Source organism: Carcharodon carcharias, chromosome 9 (assembly GCF_017639515.1).
Source record: "Carcharodon carcharias isolate sCarCar2 chromosome 9, sCarCar2.pri, whole genome shotgun sequence".
NCBI lineage: Eukaryota > Metazoa > Chordata > Chondrichthyes > Lamniformes > Lamnidae > Carcharodon > Carcharodon carcharias.
The window spans coordinates 11,615,561-11,636,718 of NC_054475.1; the positions used below are offsets into that span (position 1 = coordinate 11,615,561).

Genomic DNA, 21,158 nt, shown 5'->3' on the forward strand with positions numbered 1-21,158 from the left:
CAAGCTACCTTTAAGAAAAAGAGAAAAAAAAGACTAGAGATTTAAACACAAACTAAAGACCTTACTTTTAAAGACTAGAATCCTACTCACCAATCAGCTGCTCTCCACACTCTTTCCCTCTCGCGCTCTTTAATGGTCTCACATTCTTCTCTCACTCTCTCATTGTTAAAGGCCCCATTCCTCTCGCACTTGCTCCCTGTAAATGACCAAGCTGCTTCTCTCACATTGTATCCCTGTAAATGACCACATCTTTCCCTCACACTCTCTCGCTGTAAATGGCCCCACTGTTTCTCTCTTACTCGTGCTGTAAATGGCCCCGCACCTCTCTCACTGTTTCTCTCACACTTTCTCACTGTAAATGACCATGCTGTTTCTTTCACTCTCTCTCATTGTAGCTGGTAGCTGGATTCCATAGGGGACAGGACATTAGTGAAGGTATTCATGTTGCCAAACAATAACCCCACAGTAATATCAGTTGAAAAGAATTTAATTCAATGTTTTGGTTTACGGCCACCAAAAGCAAATAAACGCTTGTGACTCAGCTAGGATTTTGATCCAGCAATGGAGGAACTGTAATACATTTCCAAATTAGAATGATGTTTGTCTAGGAGGGGAGCTTGCAGGTGGTGATGTTCCCATGTGTCTGCTGCCCTTGTCCCTCTAGGTGGTAGAGGCTGCGGGTTTGGAATGTGGTATCAGTGAAGCTTTGGCAAGTTGATGCAGTGCATCATGTAGATGATACACATTGCAGCTTATTGATGAATAAGTGCCATTTGATTACACTGTCAAAAACAACTTCTTTTGCTTTGCTGACGATTGAGAATAGACTTAAGGGGCAGCTGTTAGCTGGATTGGATTTATCTTGCTTTTTGTGCTCAGGGCATACCTGGACATTTTTCCAAATTGTCAAAGACAGATGGCAGTGCTATGTAGCTGTACTGGAAAAGCTTAGCTAGAGGTGCTTTTGGAGTGTGTTTTCAGCACTACAGCTAGGATGTTGTCAGGGCCTATAGCTTTAGTTGTTTCTTATTCATTCATGGGATGTGGGCTTCGCTGGCCAGGCCAGCATTTATTGCGCATGCCTAGTTGCCCTTGAGAAGGTGGTAGTGAGCTGCCTTCTTGAACCGCTGCAGTCCCTGTGGTGTAGGTACATCCAGAGCACTGTTAGGAAGAGAATTCCAGGATTTTGACCCAGTGATAATGAAGGAACGGCTATATATTTCCAAGTCAGGGTAGTGAGTTACTTGGAGGGGAACTTCCAGGTGGTGGTGTTCCCATCTATCTCCTGCCCTAGTCCTTCCAGATAGCAATGGTCATGGGTTTGGAAGATGCTGTTGAAGGAGCCTAGGTGAATCCAGTACGCTGAGTCATTTCTCGATATCATGTGGAATCACATTGGCTGAAGATTGGCATCTACGATGTCAGGAACCTCAACAGCAGGCAGAATTGGATCATCCACTTGACATTTCTGGTGGCAAATGCTTCAGTCTTATCTTTTGCACTCGTCCGGTGAGCTCCACCATTGTTGAAGATGGGGACGTTCATGCAGCCTCTCTCTCCCAAAGTTGTTTAATTGTTGACCACCACTCATGACTGCATGTGACAGGACTCCAGAGCTTTGTTCTGATCCTTTGTTATGGGATCTGCAGTATAATATGCCACTTTTGCTTTTTAGCATGTTGTAGCTTCACCAGATCGGCACCTCACTTTTGGGTTTGCCTGCTGGCATGCTCTCCTACACTCCTCATTGAACAGGTTTGGTTCCTTGGCTTGAATGTAATGGTAGAGTGAGGGATGTGTTGGGCCATGATGTTGCAGATTGTGGTAGAATACAACTCTTCTGCTGTTAACGACCTACAGCAACTGATGGATACCCATTTTTGAGTTGCTAAATCAATTCTGAATCCATCCCATTTACCACATTAGTCATGACACACAACACAATGGAATGTGTCCTCAATGTGATGATGGGTCTTCCAACTCCACAGGGATTGTGCAGTGGTCACTTCAACCAATATGGTTGCCTCTGCAACAGGTTGATTGCCAATGGAAAAAGTCAAGTACGTTTTTCCCTCAAGTTGGATCTCTTACCACCTACCATAGGCCCAAACTGGCAGCTATGTGCTTTAGGAGCCACTCTGGGTGATGAACATTGAAGTCCCCCACCTGTAGTAGATTCTGTACCTTTGTTATTAAACCATAAAAGACTTTAAACTTTAGAAAAATGGTCATAGCAGACTAAAACTTCAATGGGCTCTGTATGCACAACAATATTGCCTGATTCCTAAATCTCTGTACATCTGATTTACATAAAGTAAACTGTCAATTTTAGCTTGTAGCAATCTAACCCTTGGTATCATATTTGAATTGATATACCAGGTCTACCTAAATTCCGGTGCACAGTTTTAGATGAAACTAAAGTAATTGTTAATGTACAATTAAAAATGTACAATTCTCAATCATGAGGGTCAGAGCTCTCAAAAATTCTGCTGGAATCACTGAAAGGAAAAATTGCATTAAAATATCCACAAAACATATCATCGTCCAGCAGGAATTGCAGTTAAGCAAGCAGCAACATAACATATAGCTTATAGATTCAAATGTAGATAGGTAGCTGTAATTCTCTTTCCAGGGTGTAGTTTTCCTCCAACATGTCAAATTTAATTCTGCCAGAACAACAGAAGATACTTCTGGATTTGAACCCAGTTCCAGAGGTGAAAAACCAGGATTTAACTCACTGCAAAAACCAGTACCCTCTACTTTTCCGATAGCACTGTACGGGTTGACCGGAATATATGGTAGCCTGATCACGGCCATGCACGCTACTAAGCTCTCATGTACATAATAACCTAAAAGTGTTAGCCATGGTTCAATTGATTGCACTCTTGCTTCTGAGTCACAAGGTTCAAGACCCAGTCCAGAGATTGGCATATAAAAACGTAGGCTCACATTTCAGCTCAATAGTTAGCCAGTGCTGCACTATCTGAAGTGCTATCTTTGTGCTGAGACATTGAACTACGACACTGTCAAGTCTCAGCTGGATGTAAAGGATTACATTTTAAAGAAATTCAAGGGAGTTTTCTGTGGTTCCTAGGCCAATATTTATTACTTAATAAACATCGCAAAAACAAATTTTCTGGTCATTACCATATGGTTGTCTGTGGGAGCTTGTTCTATATGCAAAATGGCTGCATTTTCTAAATTACAACAGTGAAGGTACTTCAATGGCTTTAAGGCATTTTGAGATACCCTGGGGTCATGAAAGGTGCTGGGTAAATGCAAGTTTTTTAAAAAATTGATTAATACCATCTTTTCAGCAACAGAAATGGGACGAATTTGGTGTTGAAGAAAGACACATCCATAAATGAATGCTGTTAATTTGAATCTATAATCTTCCAATTCTTACCTATATTTCCTGAAGCTTCTAGTGTACTTTTAGTCTAAATCTGGTTTTGACACTTTCAAAGCTCACTGCTATTTTCCTTGCAACTTGTACAAGTATACACTGTACATTTTTTATATAAAAAAACTAGTAATGATGTGTTAATAGTTGCACCATAACCTGGTGAAAATTTATTGAGTGAAACATTACTTTTGTCACGGACCAACAGTACACTAATACTGCTCACCTTTTAAATTGCTTTGTTACCTTTCCAGGAGAATTCTTAGGCTACACAATAATTCTGAGCTGCAACTGTTGGCAAGCAACCGCTCTTACAATTTTGCAAGCGCTAGTTTTAAGCAAGTGACTAGGAGGCAAGAGAGCAGTCCCAAATTGATCTCTGGTTTATTTTTTCTTTTCTAGGGGCAAAATTGCCTGAAGTGCAATTAGGAAAACAGACAAATAATGACACTGGGCTGAATTTTACATAAATGAGACTGAGTGCAGTGGTGAGCGGTTTCAGCAGTGCCCACCCCGCTGTCCAGAATTCTGTGCATGGAGGCTTATTAATTATGCAAAGGCGTGTATCAGTCTGAATCATCTGGTGGGTCGGGAGTTGATTCGTCCGGCTGCCGTCAGCTGGCAGGTTTGAATGTCCGGACGCCATATTTAAAGGCCAGTCCAACACACAATCTCTCTCTCTCCAGCCCACCAGAGAGGTCCGGCAGCTGGAAGAGGAAGGCCGAAAGGAAGGCTGAAGGAGGCGGCAGCAACCCGCTTCATGCACCACGCCCTCCAGACCTTGATCAGAGAGGCGCAGGCGCAAAGCCACACATTCTATCACAGGGATGGCTGCAGGGAACACAGCAGCCTTACTTCTCTGGCCTGGGAGGCCGTCGTGGAGCAGGTCAGAGTGGCTGGCTCCTGTGCCCAAAATACCATCCAGCATGGGAAGAGGATAAATGATTTCATCTGCTCCATCAGGGTAAGTTATCCTTTAACTCCTTCCAATATCAAACTCTTATCATGGCATCATGCATTCAAATGGCTACTCTCGTCAGGGATCTCACACATCCATTAGAGGGCAACATATATCAACACTCATTCTGACACTGAGACTTTCACATCACCACTATCCCATCGATCATGTTGCTCATACTCCATCCTCTGGCCCTTCTGGGGAGGGCTCACCACACACAGGGGACATGCATCTCACCCAACCTCTGCTCCATTCCTTCTCATCACATGCCTTTCTTTTTTCTTCACACAGGCCAAGCTGGTGCAAGAAATCGCAGACTGGGGGAGGGACAGCCGAAATCATCGTCCTCACTGAATTTGAGGAGGCTGAAGCCAAGCTGGCTGGGGAGGATAGGGATCGCTCTTGTGGGGAAGGGGCAATCGGCCTCTCCCATCAATCTAGTACGGATCACAGCTCCATCACTTCACCAAATCCTGACATTCGCAGTGAGTCACATGCAGCCTTATCTAGCTCATACTCATTAACTGAAACTCTACTTTCTAGCCACCAGCAGATCAAGGCCCCCAAGCTAATCCAGCACCAGTGCGAGCCCCCAGACCACATCTAAAGTGGAAGCTTTGCAAGAACCGTCATGGCACTCACACGAACTCTCCACTAGCTCAGACACATCAGTGGGGCATAGCTGTAGATTAGGTTTGGGCTCACTTTCTTGAGAACACCTCACTGACACGTCCCCTCAGCAGTCGGAGGCAGGGACAGCTTAGGTCTCTCGGAGGGCTGCTGGAGACCAGCCACCTGCTCAGTCGAGTCAGACGATGAGCCTCTGGAAGTGGCCACCAAACTAATGTTGGTGATGCAACGACAGGCTTCAGAACATTAGGCAGAGATTCGACAGTCACTCAACAGACTAGAGCGAATGATGGAGGGATCTGTCTCCGTTCTGTATGATGTCATGGCTCCAACATGTGAGTGCCTCGAGGTCACCATGGAAGGGCTGGCGACCACCATGGAGACGTTGGTCCAGCAGGTCTTGCGGGGTTTGTGCTCAGCCCTGCACTCCATAGTCACACACCTTGGTGGGCACCATCAAGATGTAGGTGACATGAGGACGAGGCATTTCAACTCCCTCCAGGTGCAACATCTTCTGTAGTAGTCAGGGCAGGGCCTTTAGGTACCTACAGGGAGGATAAGTGTCAACGGACATCCCGGGAGCCTCGTCTCAGGACACTGAGGATGTGCAGCCACTCACAGCCCCTTCTGCCTGTGACCCCATCCACTCCAGCTTCTCAAGCTGCCGAGGGTGCTTTTGCCCAGGGGCAGGTTTTCCAGAGAGGGCCCCAGGCCACCATTGGGAACATCCTTCCTGCAACTACCCTGTCTAGTCCTGTTAGAATTTTATAGGTTTCTATAAGATCCCCCCATCATTCTCCTGAACTCCAGCAAATATAATCCTAACTGACTTAATCTCTGTTCGTGTCAGTCCCGCCATCACAGGGATCAGTCTGGTAAACCTTCGCTGCACTCCCTCTATAGCAAGAACATCCTTCCTCAGATAAGGAGACCAAAACTGCACACAATATTCCAGGTGTGGTCTCACCAAGTCCCTGTATAATTGCAGCAAGACATCCCTGCTCCTGTACTCGAATCCTCTCACTATGAAGACCAACAAACCATTTGCCTTCTTTACCGCCTGCTGCACCTGCATGCTTACCTTCAGCAACTGGTGTACAAGGACACCCAGGTCTTGTTGCACATTTCCCTGTCTCAATTAATAGCCATTCAGATAAAAATCTGCCTTCCTGTTTTTGCTACCAAAGTAGGTAACCTCACATTTATCCACATTATACTGCATCTGCTATACATTTGTCCACTCACTCAGCTTGTCCAAATCACATTGAAGCATCTCTGCGTCCTCCTCACAGCTCACCCTCCCACCCAGCTTTGTGTCATCTGCAAATTTGGAAATATCACATTTAGTTCCCTCATCTAAATCATTAATATATATTGTGAATAGCCGGGGTCCCAGCACCGATCCCTGCCGTACCCCACTTGTCACTGCCTGCCATTTGGAAAAAGACCAGTTTATTCCTACTCTTTGTTACCTGTCTGCCGACCAGTTTTCTCTCCATCTCAATACACTACCCCCAATCCCATGCGCTTTTAATTTTACACGCTAATCTCTTATGTGGGACTTTGTCGAAAGCCTTCTGAAAGTCCAAATAAACCACATCCACTGGCTCCCCCTCATCAACTTTACTTGTTACATTCTTGGAAAATTCCAGAAGATTTATCAAGCATGATTTTCCTTTCGTAAATCTATGCTGACTCTGTCTGATTCTGCCACTGTTTTCCATGTGCTCAGTTATTAAATCTTTTATAATGGACTCTAAAATTTCCCCCCCTACCGACTGGTCTATAACTCCCTGCTTTCTCTCTACCTCCCTTTTTAAATAGTGGGGTTATATTAGCTACCTGCCAATCTGTAGGAACTCTTCCAGAGTCTATAGAATCTCGGAAGATGACCACCAATGCATCCACTATTTCTAGGGTCACTTCCTTAAGTACTCTGGGATGTGGTTAATCAAGCCCCAGGGATTTTTCGGCCTTCAATGCCATCAAATTCCCCAACACCATTTCCCTGCTAATACTGATTTCTTTCAGTTCCTCCCTCTCACTAAACCCTGTGCTCCCCAACATTTCTGGTATGTTATTTGTGTCTTCCTTTGTGAAGACAGAGCCAAAGTATGTATTTAGTTGGTCAGCCATTTCTTTGTTCCCCCATTATAAATTCCCCTGTTTCTGACTGTAAGGGACCTACATTTGTCTTCACCGACCTTTTTCTCTTCACATACCTATAGAAACTTTCAGTCATACAGGATGTCAAAGTCATGGCAACTCCCAGAGTACTGTGAGCAATCAAAGTAAAATTCAAGAGCCACTACAGCAGCTGGCTTGTGCAAGCTTAATACTCAGAATGAGAATTGGTCTGAGAGGGCACGCACACTATCCTTCCATTATGCCTACCAATACGTTATTATTACCGCACAAGCAATTCCAAAAGACATGGCAAGAAAGTGAGAAGACCGTTTTACCTCTTGTCCATGAGGTGGTAAATAGTGCATTTAAAAGCGGTAGTGAGAAAACCTTAGATTTTTAAAGATATTCAACCAGTTTCTTCCCTTCAAAAAGAATTTGTGCCTATGTGTTGTGTATTTAAAATGGGACTGCATGATTCACAGGACTGTCAATGTAGAATAAATTTTATAAAGTGAGATTTATGGTCATCCAGAGTAATGGGCCATAATAAGTGATTATTTATTTGAAGGACAGACATCAAAATAAACCACATTTAAACCCCAAAATGAGTGACACGGTTAGTTGGATCTGCGTAACAAGTTTTAAGGATGTCGTTTATCTACACTCTATTCTAAACATACTATTAGGAAACTGTCACACCCAGATCCCCATCAAGCCCTCAAGTGTTGAAATCTGAAGGTTAAATTGAACAGCAAATAAAGAAAAAAAATGAGGATATTACGACTAAGATTTGTAAATCTTCTACTTTCATTTAAAATATCATAAAGGCTAACCTGATAAAGAACGAAAGACTTTTCTTTGTTCCCCAACACTTGGTGAGTTTAAAAAACTTTCCCCTGGTTTCTCCATCCGCCATTTAAAACCGTCACAAGCGGACAACGGGCAATACCATTGCGCAAAGAGGGGAGCTATGATCACCATCCACGCTTAGAAATGAGTTTTTATACTGCTGTTATTTGATTTTTTATTCTTATTGGACATTAAAAATAGAACTAAAGTGTCTTGGTCATTCTCTGAAGAAATGTTTTCAAAAGTATCCGAAATGTGAGGTATTTATTGCATTGGGCCCCCCCTCCTCCATGATTTAAGTGACACCGCCCGGTTTCGACGCCATTTTAATTAACGGCTTTTTCGGTTTGTTTTATTTTGGCGGGATTTTATTTTATTGATGTCTTGTTTAGGGGGGGGGGAGGGTGTGGCGATTCAAATCGTACATAATTAAGAGTTGACAATGATAAATGATTGAATTCGCGCTTAATCATGCTGAAGGTCTGAATTCCTCGTTTTGAGGGTTCACAACTCTGCATCTGATAGAAGGAACGTGAGTAGGAGATTGTGTGAAATGTTATGCGTTGAAAAAAAGAAATAAACGTTAGAAAATGCTGGACGTACTCAGCAGCTCTGGCCTTGAACAGAGTCACTGTTTCAGATCGTGACCTTTCATCAGAACCATCTTTTTGTTGGCGGTGACCGTCATACACACCGTAAGATTGTGTTTTCCGCACGAGACTGACAGGAGAAGGCCACTCGGCCCTTCGCGCCTGTGTTTGGATCTGTACGTTGCCTCCTCCCACGCGGCCAACTGAAGCGTGGTCAGTTGCTTTGTCCACGAACGCAGCAGCCAGTTTGCTCAGAGCCCCTTTGCAAGCAGATAAATTACCAGACAATGTTTTAATAGCAAAACAAAAACAGAATTACCTGGAAAAACTCAGCAGGTCTGGCAGCATCGGCGGAGAAGATAAGAGTTGACGCTTCGAGTCCTCATGACCCCGAACATCAACTCTTTTCTTCTCCGCCGATGCTGCCAGACCTGCTGAGTTCTTCCAGGTAATTCTGTTTTTGTTTTGGATTTCCAGCATCCGCAGTTTTTTTTGTTTTTATCTCAATGTTTTAATAGCGTTGGTCAGGACACTAGGAAGAATTCCCTTGCTCTTCTTCTGATAGTGCCATGGCATATTTTGTGTTCACCCGAGTGAAGATTTTATTATTGAAGATGCAACGCTAACAATTAAAAGTCATTGACATATTTTTTTTCTGAGTGGCTCCTTGTTGGATTCAGTGCCCTTGGTTTGTTGGGGCTAAAGGATCTGTGTTGCACATTTGTTTTGGGGTGACCGAGTTGGTACAGACAGATAACATCAGTAGATGGTTGTTAGAATAAACACATGCTGTTTATTTACAAACTAAACTCAGCAGCTACACTTGTGTGCTCACAACTCAAAACTCTGTCTTCACTCTTCAGTGGCTAAGTCAAGACTCTCGTAGAGGTAGTATGCGCTACTCTGCTATTGGGTATTAAGATCTTGTGATTTTACATTACACTTGTCTTAAAGATATATTACACATCAGATTACTACACTCCTGCTGTGTGGACTTTGAGGACAAGAGAAAACTCAACAATGATGTCCCCTGTGTTTAAACCTGATATCATTAATACTTCTGTTATACAGTGGCAGCCTTCTGTCTCATAAGACAATGGTTTGTGTTGTGGTGCAGGTCAACTCTGATAAGCATCATCTGGTATGGCAGAGAGAGACAGTGGTAAGAAGGTGCACAATTGGCTTGTCTCTGTTTTCTCTCGGCCCTATTCTTGGCCAGTTGAGCTTCTCGTTACTGCTGACCTCTTCCAATGCCCTTCCAAACAGTCAGCCTTCAGAGGTCACGATCATCAACAACTGTCTGTGTTCAGTTATCAGCATCAATGTCCACCATCTTCATAATACAGGAATAAAAATGCAACTTTACTGATTCAACCTCTATACGTCAGTGGCCTGGATAATCTCTTGTAATTATTTAGCTTAAAACATCATATGCTGTAACTCTGTATAATCAATACTACTGGGGATTGGCTAGTTATATAAAGATGGTGGTTACTGCGCCTGATATTTTTCCTTCTGTCCCTATGGAACAGTTCACAACTGCAAAATTTACCTCCTCTGATTCATTTCAAATTTCTGTGTTTACCATTATATTGTGTTTTCCTTTCCAACCAAAGCCCCCCCCCCCAGATTCCTGACTTTATTCCCCATGTTCCTGTTATTTATTTGGACCTTTAGGCAGCCAGGTTTTTATCCCCAATCTCTAGAGCCAGAAAGCAGCAATTACACAGAGGGTCAGAGCATTGATTATCCATGACTGCCCTGCATTCCAAAGTCATTCCACTGGATTATCCAGCCCATTGTGTCTCTTCCAGCCAAGCAAGAGCAAACATCTTAATCCCACTATGCATCTCTTGGTCCGTAGCCTAAGAGGGCACTTCAAGTGCATATCCAAGTACTTTTTAAATGCAATGAGGATTTCTACAGTGAGTTCTGGACTCCCATCGCCTCTGGGCAAAAAATTTCTCCTCATGTCCCCCCCTTCTAACCCTATCAATTATTTTAAATCTCTAGTTATTGACCTTTTTGCTAAGGGAATTTGGTCCTTCCTAGCTACCCAGTCTGAGCCCTCATAATATTATGCACCTCAATTAAATCTCCCTTCAGCCTCCTCTGTTTGAATGAAAACAATCCCGGTCTATCCAATCTTTCCTCATATCCATATTCTCCATTCTTTTCAACATCCTTGTAAAATTCCTCTGGACCCTCTCAAGTGTGAACACATCCTTCCTAGATGACAAGAACTTTATGCTGTGCTCCAGATGTGGCCTAACTTATTTTTTAAACAGTTCTAGCATAACGTTCCTACTCTCTTATATTCTACTTCTCAGCTAATCAAGGAAAGTATTCCATATCAAAAATAAAAATACCTGGAAAAACTCAGCAGGTCTGGCAGCATCTGCAGAGAGGAACACAGTTAACGTTTTGAGTCTGTATGACTCTTCAACAGAACTAAGTAAAAATAGAAGATTTTTCCAGCATCCGCAGTTTTTTGCTTTTTATCAAAGTATTCCATATGCCTTAACCATCTTACCTACCTGCCCTGCCACCTTCAAGGATCTGTGGACATGCTCTCCAAGGTCCCTTTGTTTCTCAATACTTCTCAATGTCCTATCATTTATTGTGTATTATCTTGCCTTGTTTGCTTTCACAAAATACATTACCTCACATTACTCTGGATTTAATTCCATTTGCTACTTTTCTGCCTGATCATTCATATCCTCCTGAAATCTGCAGCTTTCTTCCTCACTGTGAACCGTACACCCAATGTTTGTATCATTTGAAAACTTATTAATCATGCACCATATAATTACATCTAAATCATTGATATAGGAACAGGAGAAGGCCATTCAGCTCGTCAAGCCTGCTCTGCCATTCAATACTATCATGGCTGATTGAACACTTCAATGCTTTTTACCCACACTATCCCCATAACCTTTTACGTTATTGTTAATCAGAAATTTATTAATCTCTACCTTAAACATGTTCAATGACTGAGCTTCCACGGCCCTCTGGGGTAGAGAATTCTAAAGATTCACAACCCTCTGAGTAAAGAAATTTCTCCTTATCTCTGTCCTAAGTGGCTTCCCCCTTATTCTGAAATTGTGTCCCCTGGTCCAGACTCCCCAAGCAGGGGAAACATCTTACCTGCATCTACTCTGTCTATTCCTTTAAGTGTTTTGTAGGTTTCAATGAGATCACCTCTCATTCTTTGAAACTCTAGAGAATACAGGCCCAGTTTTCCCAATTTCTCTTCATAAGACAGTCCCGCCATTCCCAAAACACGTCTGGTGAACCTTCGTTGCACTCCCTCTATGGCAATAATATCCTTTCTGAGGTAAGGGGACCAAAACTGCACATAGTATTCCAGGTGTGGTCTAACCAAGCTTCTATACAATTGAAGCAAGACTTCACTACTCCATGTACTCAAATCCTCTTGTAATAAAGATTAACATTCCATTAGCCTTTCTAATAGCTTGCTGCACTACATGTTAGCCTTCAGTGATGTATGGACAAGGACACGCAGGTCCCTTTGTACATCTACACTTTCTAATCTCTTACCATTTAGGAAATGCTCTGCACATCTGTTCCTTCTACCAAAGCGGATAGCCTCACATTTTTCCACATTATATTCCACTTGCCATGTTCTTTCCCACTCACTGGGCTGAGTTTTGGGTTTGTCGGGTGGGCGGGCAGGCCCGACCGAATCAGTGGTGGGCAGGGAGCCGATCCCCGCCGCCGAAATGGGCCATGCCGCCATTTTGCGCAGGTGGGTCAATTAAGGCCCACCCAGCGCGTTTCAGACTCCTGTGTTCATCAAGAAAATTAAATCGATGGCAGGCGAGTTCAGACCGCCGGTTCCAATGGGGAACCGCCAGTCTGTATAAAGAATGGCCAGGCAGCCTCCTTTAGGCTGTTGACCAGGGCACCACAAGAGGTGAGGGCAGAGGAGGAGGAGGGGGGCAGGCTGCAGGGTGGGCCAGTGGGGGGAGGCCACTGTGCCCCTCAGTTCTCTGATGCCTGCCTTGCTGTCCTCCTGGAATAGGTGTCCAACCATCATGAGGTCTTGTTTCCGGAGGATGGGAGGAGGAAGGCCCCCCACGTGACCAGGCAGGCGTGGCAGGAGGTGGCGGAGGCTGTTAGCTCTCAAGATGTTGTGCGGCGCACAGGAACACAGTGCCGCAAGCGCTTCAATGATTTGTGGCGCTTTGCAAGGGTGAGTACCATGTCCGCCTTGGCCATTTTATCCAGCAGGTAGCCTTAGCCTTTGAGGCCCCCCTTCCCCATGTCTTAGTGTCATTACTGCATTGGGCATTTTGCGCATACTGGGTGGGTAAACAGATAGTGACCATGCTTACATCAGCCTTAGTGGTTGAGGATAAGATGGGTTCTCCCCGCAGCATATGTTGGTGTTTGTCGCATTTGAGTGGTCTGGGGGCAACCTGCAGGGGAGGCAGCTAGACACATACTCAGAACTCCAACACATGTCTTATTGATGGTGATGAGGTAGTGGAAGGGGAGCCTCAAGGTGTCGTGGCCAAGAGCCATCTGTTGGCCTCGGTGCTGCACCTAGTTGCGCCTCCTTGCCATGGGTACTAAGACCCGTGTGTTATTGAAAGTGGTGGACGCCGAATGTGTCCAAGGTGGCTGTTTGGGGAGGGAGTTGGGAACAGCTGTACTATCTTATTGGGAGTAGTAGTGTGGACAGGAGCCACTGGAGGCCTCAGATGGGCCACTGTGGTTGGGGTGCGGCGTGCGCATGCAGAATATATGAGCGATCAGCCCCAATAAATGTTCTTTGTTGTTCTGCAGGCAAAAACTGAGAGCAATATCCGGGAGCGTCAGTGGACTGGTGGTGGGCACGCCGTGCTGCAGCACCTCACCACATATGAGGAGCAGGCCATGGAACTGGGGAGGGGGCAGGCGGCCAGGTCGGCAGGTGTCGGTGAGGCTGGGGTGCAGTGGCCAGGTATTTGATGGCCACAGTCCCATCCACTCTGTCTCCCCACCTTCCAAAGCACTGATGGTTGCTGCAATCGTTAATGCAGCAACACTGCTCATTCACAGACTGATACAGTCAGACGTGTGGATCATACACAAAGGTCCCTTGGCCCCTTGAGGATGCGCGTCTCATGCACCTTCCAAAGTCGCCTTATCCCATTTGTGACCACTATTCCCATGACCTAACATGCCATGGCATCGCTGCTGCACATCCAAAGACTTATTGCATCTTAGGAGGGTTTGTACCTCCACCACACTTTCAGCCAGTGCATCCCACATTACTTTGTCCAAAAGGTCCTCAGCACCTTACCTGTCAACCCCATGGCACTCAGCTTAAATAAATGCCACCACATTAGTCATCCCTGAGCCAAGGGGAAGTGTCGCTTTCTGTCCACCAGGTCTATGCCCCTCATAACGGTATGAAGGTCAATAATGTGACCTGTCAATCTCCTGTGCTCCACGGCAAATGTCGCAAGTGTATGCAATGTTTCCTCATAACTCCAACTCTCCAGGCCAGCAAGCATCCTGGTCAGGATCCTCTGCACTCTCCCCACTCCAATGCCATCCCTCCCGTGAAGCGCAGGTCACAAGTGAACGCAGAAGTGTAGATGTGGCCTCGACAGCGTTTTCTGCATTTGCAATATGACCTCCCTTTTCTTACATTCTATTCCTCGGCTAATAAAAGCAAGTCTGGCTTCGACCTTGTTAAACACCTTACGTTCCTGTTCTGCTACCTTAACGGGTCTGCCCAGCAAGGTCCCTGTAATCGTCGTGACTTCACACAGTCCTACCATTACTCATGTATTCCCGTACCTTGCTTGTCTTGCCCAAGTGCTTAACCACACACTTATCCACATAACATTCCATGTGGCATTCCTTAGGCCATCTGACCAGCCTGTCTGTATGCACGTGTAATGTTTGGGCCTCCTCTTGACTATTTACCACCCCAACAATGTTCATCTCCTTAGGTTTTTGAAAGGTGAGCGACTTATGAGGCTGGGGGTAAAGAGATGAAAGGTGTTACTGACTGAACACTAACTGATGCACTGTCCTTGTTGTAAATTTCAGCATCACCACCTCATGGCCGCCACCAACAAGTCCAGAGCCCCCCAACCACACTTGAGGGCCAACACTTGCAACTTGCGTCACATCCTTTCAGCAAGCCAGGCACTAGCGCAGTGACAAACACTTCGGTGGGGATTATGACGTCGGCTAGTGTCCTGGGGACAGTGGAGAGGGCACTTCACAATCGCTAGCGGAGATGGCACGCACAGAGAGTGCTGATGGCGCCAGCAGCCGGAGGATTGCAGGGGACCAGGCACATGCTGAGTCCGGCAATGATGATGTGCCTCTGGAGATGTCAGCCATGCAGCAGCTGCAGGACAAGCGGCAGGATGCGCGGGAGCATCTGGCAGGGTTGCATGAGGGTGTGCTTCACTTGGTGTCTGTGGTGGAGGAATCCAGGCAGAGTGTCAGTGATGGCATGAACCTCAGGACAGAGCTTCAGGCTTCCTCCATTGAGAGATTGGCGACTCTCATGGAGAGGGGCTTCCAGCGGAATGAGAATCTTCTGATTGGGTTACGCTCTGACCTGCAAGCCCTCACAGCGCTAATGGCCACAGGTGGTCATTCGCAATGTGGGAGATGTTCTGGGCACCAAGTGTCGCCGCTCGGTGCCCATCCATCTGCGGCAAGCAGGGAGGTCCAATGTGACCTCACGTCGGCACAGCAGTTGCCTGTCGTCGCAGCGAGTTCCTCTCAGGGCACTCCGGATGAGGGCAGCAGCTCCTCCGCCCCTCTGCCAGTGATCGTTGTATCTGTTGAGGCTGCGACAACTGGGGAGGTGGCAGTTCTGGAACTGGCCACTCCCTTTCAGGCGGGGCCAGCACAGGCTCCATGGGTGAGAGGACAGCCGCCAAGGTCATCGAAGCCAACAGGACAGCAGAATCAGCGGGCTGTCTCACAAGCCACTCTGAGTGATGGGGCGGCACCAAGATGTAGCACCCACAAACGTAAGCATGAGGCACGTTAGGCACTCCATGGGTATGTCACTGGTGATTTTGTGTTGGCCCTAGATTAGGGAATATATCATTATGTACGTCAGAGCGACGTTTGTGCTTTATTTTGATGAGAATAAAGTCCACTTTTCTGACCATGGCTGAGGGTGTTTCCTTTATGCTGCATTTGTATGTTTCACAGACATATCATGAGTGTTTGAGTGGACATTGATGTTTCTGTACTAAGCCCTTAGTTGCAGCTGATGAGGTGGAAGATGTAGCACCTAAGTGCCATGTGTGGAAGCGCCAGGCAATGCTGGTCCTGCTGATCCATGTGTGTGGATCTAGCTGAAGGTTCATTGGATTAAAGTGTCCCTGATGTCCCTGCCTCCTTGGTGTGTAAGTGGTCAGTGTGCTGCCCCTCATCATTGCCCTGTGCTTCCTCATCTTCTGAGCCACTGCTGGATTCATCATGTGCAGCCTCATCCACTGCGTCAAGGTCTTCGTTGTCAACCGCATCCTCCCTTTTCTGCACAAGATTGTGCAGAGCACAGCATGCTACCACTATACAGAGACTCAATCTGGAGGGTACTGAAGTGCGCCCCCTGAGTGGTCCATCTTGAGAAGACCGATGGCTCTCTCCACCACAGCCATGGCTCCTATTGTAGCACTCCTCAGCTTCTGTTCTTGGATGGTGGAGAGGTGTCATGAGCCACCTTCTGAGGGGATAGCCCTTATCACCCAGCAGCCAACCTCCAGCCGAGCCGGAGCACTGAAGAGCGCCGGCACCTGGGAGTGTCTGAGGATGTAGGCGTCATGGGAGCTGCCTGGGTACCTTGCACAGACTTGCAGAATCTGCATCCTGTGATCACACACTATCTGCACGTTCATGGAGTGGAAGTCTTTCCTGTTGACAAAGGCACCAGGCTCACCTGCTGGCCCCTTGATGGCCACATATGTGCCGTCTGTTGCATCCTGGACGCAGGGGAAGCCAGCAATGGCTGTGAAGCCTCTGGCTCGCTGTGTCTGACTTGCCTGGTCGCAGTGGAAGTGGATGAAGTTCAATGCACACCTGAACAGAGTGTCCGTAACCTGCTTGACATCAAGTGTGGACAGCTGATTAGGAGACATCACAAAGATCAGCCACTGAGCCCTGGAAGGAGCCAGATGCATAGAAGTGGAGGGCAACTGTGACCTTCAGAGCCGCTGGCATGGGGTGTGCACCCACAGAGTTAGGGGAGATCTCAGGGCCAATCATCTGACAGATATAGTTCACTGTCCCCCTTGACAGTTGGAGCCTCCTTCGGCACTGCACCTCAGTCATATTGAGGTAGCTGCTTTGCCGCCTGTATACCCTGGCAGCAGGATAGTGGCGTCTTCTGCGGCCCCTTCCACCTTGGACAGCCTCTTGGCCCTGCACCTCTTGTGCCTGGCCTCCCAAAGGTGGTTCCCCTGGAGGTTGATTATCCACTCCTGGCCTCCTTATTCTATCTTTCCCTCCTCAGAGGAGCTGCCTCCAGTGGAGATGTCAGAACCCATACCCCCAGGCTAAATGGAGGCCTCCGGAAAGCTGCAGACCCGATAAAGATGACTGTCTGCAGACTGCTGAGCTGAAGCTTCAAAGTATAGCGAAAGCTATTGGAAATTGATCTGCGCTGCTAACAATCACACAGGCAGGTTTAAAACACTTTCTGCATTAAATACTTAACAAAAAACATTAACAACCCCTCTGAGCCCACATATCCATCCCATGGATGACGTTTGTTAAAAAATCAGCTACCCACCTGCCTGTTGGGCCCATGCGCCAAGGCGAAGATCGCATGGGCTCCTCATAATTGGCTTTAATTGCTGAGTTAAGGGCCTTAACAGGGCCTTTAATTCATGGCGGTTGCGCTTCATAGCCCACCTAAATATCACAATGCCGTGTGCTGATGTCGGGACGCTCGCCTGACATTTTAAGTGCTGATGTGCGGGCTCCGCCACCCGCATGTCAGCCAGAAAATTCTGCCCACTAAATTTTCCAAATCCTCCTGTAGCTGCTTTACATCTTTCTCAAAACACACAACTTGGAAATATTACATTTGGTCCCCACATCCAAATCACTGATATATATTGTGAACAGCTGGCACCCAAGTACTGATCCTTGCGGTACCCCACTACTCACAGCCATTCTCACAGTGAGAATGACCCATTTATTCCTATTCACTATTTTCTGCCTGTTAGCCAATCCTTAATCCATGCCAGTATATTGCCTCCTGTCCCATGTGATATTATTTTGCTAATCAACCTCCTATGGTGGACTTTATCAAAAGCCTTCTGAAAATCCAAGCATACTACATCCATCGACTCTCTCAATTTTATTAATAACATCCTCAAAAAACTCCAACAAGTTTGTCAAACTTGATTTCCAATTCGCAAATCCATGCTGACTATGCCCAATCAGATCATGATTATCCAAGTATCCATTTATCACATCCTATATAATAGATTCTAGCATTTTCCCTATTACTGCTGTAAGGCTAACAGGTCTGTAGTTCCCTTTTTTCTCTCTCCCTTCCTTCTTAAGTAGTGGGGTGACATTTGTTACCTTCCAGTCTTCAGGAACCATTCCAGAATCTATAGAATTTTCATAGATGATCACCAATGCATCCACTATCTCTATAACAACCTCTTTCAACACTCTGGGATGCAGAATATCAGGCCCGGGGACTTATCAACTTTCAGCCCCATTAATTTCTCCAATACAACCTTCTCACTTATACTAATTTCCTTCCAGTCCCTTGGATCTCTAAATCTGGGAGATTTCCTGTATCTTCCTCAGTGAAAACACCCACAAAGTAATAATTTAGCTTCTCTGTCATTTCTCTATACCCTATATAAATTCTCCTGACTCTGCCTGTAATGGATCCACATTTGTCTTAGCCAAATGCTTCCTTTTATACATACCTTTGGAAGCTTTTACCGTCCATTTTTATGTTTTTGCGAGATTACATTCATATTCTATTCTCCCTTTCTTTACCAGTTTCTTGGTATTCCTTTGCTATATTTTAAAAATCTCCCAATCCTCAGGTTTACTACTATTTCTGGCAACTTTATAAGCCTTTTCTTTTAATCTTATACAATCCTTAACTTCCTTTGTCAGCCATGGTTGACTAACTTTTTTGGGTTTTTGCACCTTGAAGGAATGTGTAGGTGTTGTAAGCTATGTAATAGTCCTTTGAAGACTATCCATTGCCTAAGTACAGTCATATCTTTTAATGTACTTTCTCAATCCACCTCAGCCAATTTGTCCCTCATGCCTTCATAAATTCCTTTATTCAACTTTAACACCCTTGATTCAGAGTGAAGTAATTCACTTTCAAATATAAAGTAAAATTCTATTATATTGTGGCCACTCATCCCTAAAGGTTCTTTTACAACAAGATTATTAATTAGCCCTTCTTCGTTATATAATACTGGATCTAAAATAGCCTGTCCTCAAGTCGGCTCCTCAACATACTGCTTTAGAAAACCATCTCTAACGCACTCCAGAAGCTCGTCTTCCAAAGCATTAGTGCTCAATTGGTTTACCCAGCCTATATGCAGATTGAAGTCACCCACGATCCTTTGTCCTTTTGTCTATGACATCTTTGGCAATCTCTTCTTTGCCTTCACCTATCACTGGCCCCTATCAGCTCCACCTGTCCCATGCCCCTCTACCAGCTTATATTTCACCCTGTTTCTCTATTTCCTTAGTTCTGATGAAGGGTCATAGAGACTCGAAATGTCAACTGTATTCCTCTCCGCAGATGCTGTCAGACCTGTTGAGTTTTTCCAGGTATTTTTGTTTTTGTTCATGATTTCTGTATAGCCCATGCTACATGCTTCTCTCACCTCCTGATTAATACCATGCCCCACATTACCATTACTATTTGGTGGCTATAAACAACTCCAACCAATGTTGCCCTTTGCTGTTTCTTAGCTCCACCCAAATAGGTTCTACAAATTGTTCTTCCGATCTGAGATCCTCCCTTATTAATGCACTGATCCAATCCTTATTATCAGCGCAACTCCACCTCCTTTCCCTTCTTGTCTGTCCTTCCTAAACGTCGAATATCCTTGCATATTCAGCTCCCAGTCTTGATCACCATGTAGCCATATTTCCGTAATGGCAATTATATCGTACCCATTTACCTCTATTTGTGCCTTTAGATCATCTACCTTATTGCAAATGCTGCACACATTGTTAACTTTGTCTTTTTGATTCTGCATTCGAAGCATACTCAATGCTCTGCTTTGTTTCTCCTGTCTTCTAGCCTAATACTTCCTTCCAATTTGGGCCACCCCTCAGGTTCCCACCCTCCCTGACAAGCTAGCTTAAACCCACCCTAACAGCACTAGCAAATCTCCCTGTGAGTATATCAGTCCTAGTCCTGTTAAAATGTGACCCATCCAGCTTGTACAGGTCCCACCTGCCCCAGAACCGGTCTCAATGCCTCAGAAATCTGATGCCCTCCCTCCTACACCAGTTCTCCAGCCACGTATTTAATTGGTCAATCCTTCTTGTTTCTATATTCACTAACACGTGGTATTGGGTGTAATCCTGAGACTACTGCTCTTGAGGTCCCGCTTTTTAATTTCCTTCCTAATGCCCTGAAATCTGCTTTCAGGACTTCATCCCTCTTCCTACCTATATTGTGGATCACAACTTCTGTCTGATCCCCTGACTATGGAATCCCCTATCACTATTGCTCTTCTTCTTCCACCTCTGTACAGCTGAGATATATACCACAAAAAGCAAGAGACCTAGTAGTAAGACGTGTGGAGACCTACTGGAAACAGCCTTCCAGTCACAATAAGACCCGTGGACATTACCCTTTGCTTCCTCCTGCTGAGCCAATTTTGGACCCAACTTGCCACATGTCCTTGGATTCCACAGGCTCTTACATTTCTGATCAGTCTGCCACTTAGGACTTTGTCAAAAGTCTTGCTAAAATCCATGTAGATTACATCAAATGCACTGCTCTCATAAACCCTCCTTTTGTCAGACCAAAGTCCCTAATCTTACTCTGGTGCCCTCTCATGCAATCCCTCATGCCTCTAGTTTCTCATGATCACTTTCATTTGTAGTTAACAAAGTGTATCACAGTGTACTTAAATCTACTCAAGCAACTTAATCAGTATAATCAACCATTTCAATTGACTTTATGATGCCTTAATTGAAACAAACTTTATTTCTTAGACAAGTTGAAAGTTGACTTTAAAGATGCATCATTATTGAAATTTGGACATTCCTTGAGAAGATCCTGATCTTCAGTTAGTCCTGCACCTCTAATAACACAATTGAAATCAAAAACTTCCTTCAAAAAGAATTGCAAGTGTTAGTGTCAAGTGATGACACAGCACATCCTGCTCAATCTTGCCCTTCGTTTTAGGAATTACAGTTTAACTTGGAATTTAAGTAATTCCACATAAGCATGTTGGTTGTGACACAATCAGAATACTAGCTTTCATAAAAACAAAAAACTGCAGATGCTGGAAATCCAAAACAGAAGAACTCTTTCCTTCTCTGCTGATGCTGCCAGACCTGCTGAGTTTTTCCAAGTAATCCTGTTTTTATACTA

The 21,158-nt window shown here is 45.2% G+C and overlaps 1 protein-coding gene across 2 annotated transcripts in view; it reads right to left on the reverse strand.

Annotated features, from left to right (window-relative positions):
• The window catches only part of LOC121282080 (lamina-associated polypeptide 2-like), an 81,276-nt gene extending 73,215 nt beyond the window's left edge, over positions 1–8,061 (reverse strand). The window contains exon 1 of one of the 2 annotated variants that reach the window (XM_041195519.1): positions 7,952–8,061. The gene's annotated coding sequence lies outside the window, so the exon portion shown is untranslated. The remainder of the gene's footprint in view (positions 1–7,951) is intronic. The other variant, XM_041195520.1, reaches the window with a different exon arrangement.
• Positions 8,062–21,158: the final 13,097 nt, after the last annotated feature.